Genomic DNA, 6,130 nt, shown 5'->3' on the forward strand with positions numbered 1-6,130 from the left:
CAGTATTGTCTTTATTTTTGACTACAGAAGACGACTGCTTTCTGATCGTCTGAAGGGCCTCGACCTTCTTGGAATCGCTTAAACCACTCATGTACATTACTACAGGATAGGCACTGATCACCATAAACTTTTTGCATCGTTTGAAATGTTTCAGTAAGCGTTTTCCCAAGTTTAAAACAAATTTAATATTTGCTCTTTGCATTTTGACAGTTGACCAAAAGCTGCTGTCACTTTTGATTGATAACATCGATTGTAGTTATCCAATTGTCTTGAAATTTTACAACTTGTCAACACGAGATCAACCTTTTTATTTCATCTCCCCACCAATAGGTGGCGCCACCAGAAACAGTTATACTTAAAAAAATTCTGTTTCGTTTGCGACGGAACCTTGTATATATTAATAACTTTATTGCCCAGTTTCACAGTCCATTCTAAGGTTGTGCCCAAATAAAATCTTAGCTAAGCATTGTTGCATACTGAGTAGTCGTTTGCGTTTCACAGAAAATGCTTAATTTCTATAAAATTTCATGTGTTTTACAAATGTCATCCATAAAAATATGTGAAATACTTAAATTATAACAAGGCAATACACATAAATTTACCAAGGAAAGTTATATCGAAAATGGATGAAAAGAACCCCGAATTTCACCGCTGGCGAGTCGGAGCACCTATTGGAACCGGTGGGAAAAGTATAAAGCTATCATCGAATGCAAGCGGACGGGCACTTGCTCGAACGCTAGGAAAGATGTCGCATGTAAGCGTATCGAAGATGATTCATAGTGTCCATCTGACTGTCATCGCAGTGATTGAAGAAATAGTATCTTAATCTGAAAAAAAGGTAAACAGGCTGCAGAGGATAAAGATCTCTTTATTTAACTGGAGGAGGACCACCATCAAAAAAATTGTTAACTGAATTTGATGAAAACACTTAAAGTCTTGCATGAAAGCAAGTTGGTGGCATGAAGAGTGTGTATGACAATGATGTAATTGCCGTAATAGTTTCCGAAATTAACGAAAATAGTAGCATCATGAGTTGATCAGGCCACAGTGCAACGATGTCTCTGATGCGGAGATTACTATCACATAACGTGTGGACGTTGATGGAAAATATACCTTTTTCTATTACGAAATAGCTCTACATCTATCTTCCCCAACTGCAAATAAAAAAATTTTGTGAGAAGTAGTTTTATGGACTTTCTTCTTAGAACACGCGAGAAATTTAGCTAATTTAAAAAAGTCTTTCTGGAATTTTTCAGATCTCTTTCCGTTTTTGGCATATATATGTGGTCGTCTTTTAATAGGGCTATATGGTGTAAAACTACTGTTATAACACTCTTGATACCGTACTTTTAGATACTCCAAATAAATCTCCTACTGTCTGCAACATACTTCCCGTAGCATAAAAGCACAATGTAAACAAAAAACATTTGTTCTGGGGATAATGCATGATTCTAAAAAAAAATGTATACATATGTAAGCAATGGCAACTCTGTTACCAGATAAAATGAAAAGCACAGTCAACAAGCAACCATCAGCAGTGAACAACGTAAAAAATAACGAGTACACATAATATTTGAGAACGTTTATTAAATTTGCAAAAAGTGTAATATTTTCATATATTTTAATAAAGTTTTATATTTTAATTGTTTGACTGTCAATTTTAACGAAGTGCACACGAGTACGGTGTTTACAGTTCAGAAGTGGGATGATAAACCCCTACACGTTTACATACATAGTAAGTACATGTGCGTTGGTGAGACTACGAGGCACCTGCAGATATATAAACGATACATAAAAACGATACGATGGCGAAAATTAGTGATTTGAAGTTGGAACAACTAAAGAGGTTGCTACGGGAAGGCAATTAGCAACGGGAATGTTTCTGCGAACGGGAATATGCGACACGCGTCAGTAAAGAATTTTAATCCAACGAATAACGCAAACATTACGGTGGAGCAATTTATCGACAGAGCCGATCGTGTAGTGGAAGCATATAGATGGGACGATAAATTTTTATTGTTGGCTATTTATACACGTTTAAGAGAGTTGCACGTATGTAGTTGGATCATCACCCACATTACACACAACTTGGGAAAATTTTGCTAATGCGTTACGACACGAATTTGATTCAGATCGAGACGAGGCAGAAATTCATTTCGTGATGGCCAATGCAACAAGGAAGCGTATTGTTTCGAATGGCGGCACTAGATATACGTTACAAACTGAGTGAGGCGCCATTATACGCTATGCAAGAGCTGGGTTAAAACGTAGAAGAACTCCAACAAAGCATTTCAGCAATGAAGTTAACAACAATGAAACAGATGAGAGACGCCGTCGAGACTATTTCATTAATCGCGGAGAGCTAAGTGAGCCACAGGTATATCAACCAAGCAGAAGCGAGACACCAATAACGAAAAATATGCTGAGTCAACGAAACAAAATGATGAATTTAAAGCACAATTGAAATGCTATAATTGCAACGCACCTGGACATTTTTCCAACAAATGTCCATTGCCGCAGAGACGACATCGCTGTACAACGTGTAACCAAGTTCAGCCAAACGGAGAAGTGTGAAGACGACAGTAGCGTTACGACAACTTGGTGCAACCACCTTGACGAATGTTTCAGAAATTAGTTTACATAAAAGCGCAACCGTATATCGCATTCATCGACACGGGCAGCCAATGCAGCATAATTCGGAGGTCAAGTAGCCAAACGCATCGACGATAAAGCCGTAAAATGCCTTACAAGTAAAGAGCATTTGCGAAGGGGGTGCGTACGTTCACGGAGGCTATTACCATTGACATCACCATCGACGGAATCAACATCGAGACACAAGCCTACATCGTTGATGACGAGTTACTAGAACAAGACGTTTTAATAGGTCAAGATGTTATCATCAATGCAAACATTACGCTGAAAGTTGAAAATGGTCGCACAATATTCGGAAGCAGACGAGCAGTACAGACGACGGTAATAACTAAGAGCAATTTTCCAAACTAATGTCAATTTCAGCAATGAAGCAGAACAGAAATAAGATGCAGTCTTTTGGCAAGCTATGCCGATGTTTTCTCAGTGGGCTGAAAGATATTGACAAAACCGACGTAGTTCAAGCTAGCATCGAACTTGAGCAATCGCACCATATTTCAAGCGCCTTATCGTATCCCAGAACCGAAGCGTGATATTGTCAACAAGATGATTGAAGAATTACTTGAGCGTGATAATATTACGAAATCAACATCCGAATACGCAAGACCCGTGGTCTTAATCAAGAAGCAGAATGGAAGCGATCGGTTATATAATCGATTACCGACGAATTAATAAGATGACAAAGAAAGAAAATTTTCCAGTCCCGAATGTTGAAGAACGGCTACATGAAGCCAAATGTTTCCGATACTTTTCGTCACTCGATTTGAATAGTGGCTACTATCAGATCGAAATGGCACCGATAGTCGGAAATACACTGCTTTTATCACAACGGAAGGTTTGTATGAGTTCAAACGCATGTCGTTTGGTCTACAGAATACACCAGTTGTGTTTAATAGACTCTGGCAGAAATCAAAGACGAGTGAAACGGGCGACATGCTGCATTATATGGATGACATCCTAATTGGTAATGTATACAAAGCTTTCTCGTATACTCTAGTACTACGCACCTGTGGGCTCATATTGAACGTTAACAAATGTGTGAGTCGCCGGGCAACGTCAAAACCAACGCTATCGTAATTTTTCACAGCCGAGAAATGTCACTGAAGTACGCAAATTTTTAGGTCACAGTAGCTACTTCCGAAAATTCGTCGCGGTATTCTATTATTTCTGAGCCGTTACGCAAATTGCTACGCAACGACATCTCAATCGCATGGGGACAATAGCAAGAGTCAGCAATCAACAAACTCAACCGCATTATCATCGAAACCAACCCATGGTCAACTACCGAATCGAAGCCGAATACGAACTACATACATACGCAAGCTCTATCGGCCTTGCAAGCGTTTTATTGCAAGCGAAAGTGGACAACTGCACCCGATCTCATACTTTAGTCGCTCTACTACAGACAACGAAAAATCGTTTCCATAGCTATGAATTCGAAGCATTAGCGATTGTGAAATCATTGGAAAGATTCAAATACTACGTATACGGAAAGAAAATTAAAGTTATCACCGATTGCCGCTTTACGAACAACGATGGAGAAACGAGGCTCATACGACGCATTGCCCGATGGTGGTTGAGAATCCCAGAATTCGACATTGAAATCGACCAAGCTCGTATGGCCCATGTCGACCTTACGAAGAGGCACACGAAGTAGATACGGCTGATCTCAAAGTCTCCAAGATGATTATCGACAAGGCCGATTGGTTTTTACTGTTCAGCTACTAGACGAGAAAATAAGGAACATCGTTAACGAAAGACAGAATGAGGTGAAACCAGAATATCTGACCACGTTGTTGAACTGGGACGTTTATATCAAAAACTCCACGAAAGGTCACGATAAGGCAGGTCATATGAGCATTGACAAAACAATAAAACGAATTCTCAATCTCTTCTGGTTTCCTCGAATGCGCAATTACGTAAAACCACATCAACTCATGTTTACGGCAATACACATTGATCATTTGGGTCTGTTCCCAAAAAGTTCAAAACGCAACGAGCATGTGTTGGTAATTGTAGATTAATTTACCAAATTCACAATCCTACGAGCAGTCAAGAAGTACTGCAACAAACCATGTAATCGGTTTTGCTAGAGATCATGAACTATCTGGGAATGCCTGAACGTATCTCATCCGACCGAGGAACGGCCTTTACTTCAAAAGCGTTCCAAAAGTTTTTTGCAATGAAAACAACGTCAAACATATTCTCAACGCAGCGCGGACATATGCGCTAACGGACACGCTGAACAGGCTAACCGCGTCATTCTATCCATGCTATTATCTTCTAATGGTGACGAAAAGACGACAGGATGACAAATTACGTCAATTGCAATGTATCATTAATACCATCTCGAAATAAAACCACAGGTTGTACACCATTCCGACTACTTTATGGGTACGTGCCACGAGACCCAGGCATTTCAAGACGATGATGATGACCTGATAAACGACACTGACCTCCAGCCACCACGAAGTCGACACCGCTCAACGAATAAACGACGCCAAGGCACAAGCCAGAAGCTATACGACACAAAGCATAATCAACCGAAGACGTACAACGAAGGTGATCCCGTATTGACTACAAACGAACCAATAAGCTCCGGTACATCACGTAAATTGGAACTACGATTCAGAGGACCGTTCATCATCACCAAAGTTCGATATGTAATTGAAGACTTACCTTATGCTGAACGAACACAACATCAATACAAAGCCGTATTTGCATCAGATCAACAAAACTTGATGCATGTTACCACCAGATAATCCAGACGACATAGACGACGAAGATCAAGGCGCACCATGGGCGGGCGCCACAATTCCCAGACAGCCGGTTCGCACCGGAATTGACTCAGATTTCATCCGACCAAGGCTGTTATTTCGGCGATCTAACCCCGTTTGGATCGGTAAGTGTTAATTTGTGTTTGTCGTCACTGGAGCAATCCTTGCAGCAGGGTTGCTCCGTATCCTCCTGACTCGTGCTGGCATTGGTCAACCCGGCCCGGAGAGAATTTTTCTGCTGCGTATGCGCAAAACAGCTCCATCCAAACTCCACCTTGGTCAGTTGCAATACATGCAATGGATGGAGCCATCTTAAGACCTCTTCTGGCCTTAAGACTCATGAGGGAGTGGACCACGCGTTACGTGGCCCCATGTTGCCTGCGCAATACTGCGACACAAGCCTCTACGGCTGGGCCATCTGCACATAGTTCGCGCGCGCCACTCAGTCAGTGGCCGGCAGGAAGAGACCTCCCACGTCGCCAGGAGCTCAATCAGGCAACATAGCTCCCCCTCTGACGATCGTAGGGGGATGGAGCTGGCGGAACAGATTGACGATTCGACATTCTGCATAATGAATGACGAAGCTCCACCAGAGTTATGGGTACCTGTAATAGCTCGCCGGATATTACCATTGCTATCGGTGGTCTGATAAAAAGCATAACCTGGCGACAAAATCTCTCGCATCAGACCCTCTGCCCCCTAAT

The 6,130-nt window shown here is 41.4% G+C and overlaps 1 pseudogene; it reads left to right on the forward strand.

The window, feature by feature from the left end:
- The first annotated feature begins 540 nt into the window (after positions 1-540).
- LOC126767391 (uncharacterized) lies at positions 541-1,037 on the forward strand (annotated as a pseudogene).
- The last annotated feature ends 5,093 nt before the right edge of the window (positions 1,038-6,130 follow it).

Source organism: Bactrocera neohumeralis, unplaced genomic scaffold (assembly GCF_024586455.1).
Source record: "Bactrocera neohumeralis isolate Rockhampton unplaced genomic scaffold, APGP_CSIRO_Bneo_wtdbg2-racon-allhic-juicebox.fasta_v2 ctg5914, whole genome shotgun sequence".
NCBI lineage: Eukaryota > Metazoa > Arthropoda > Insecta > Diptera > Tephritidae > Bactrocera > Bactrocera neohumeralis.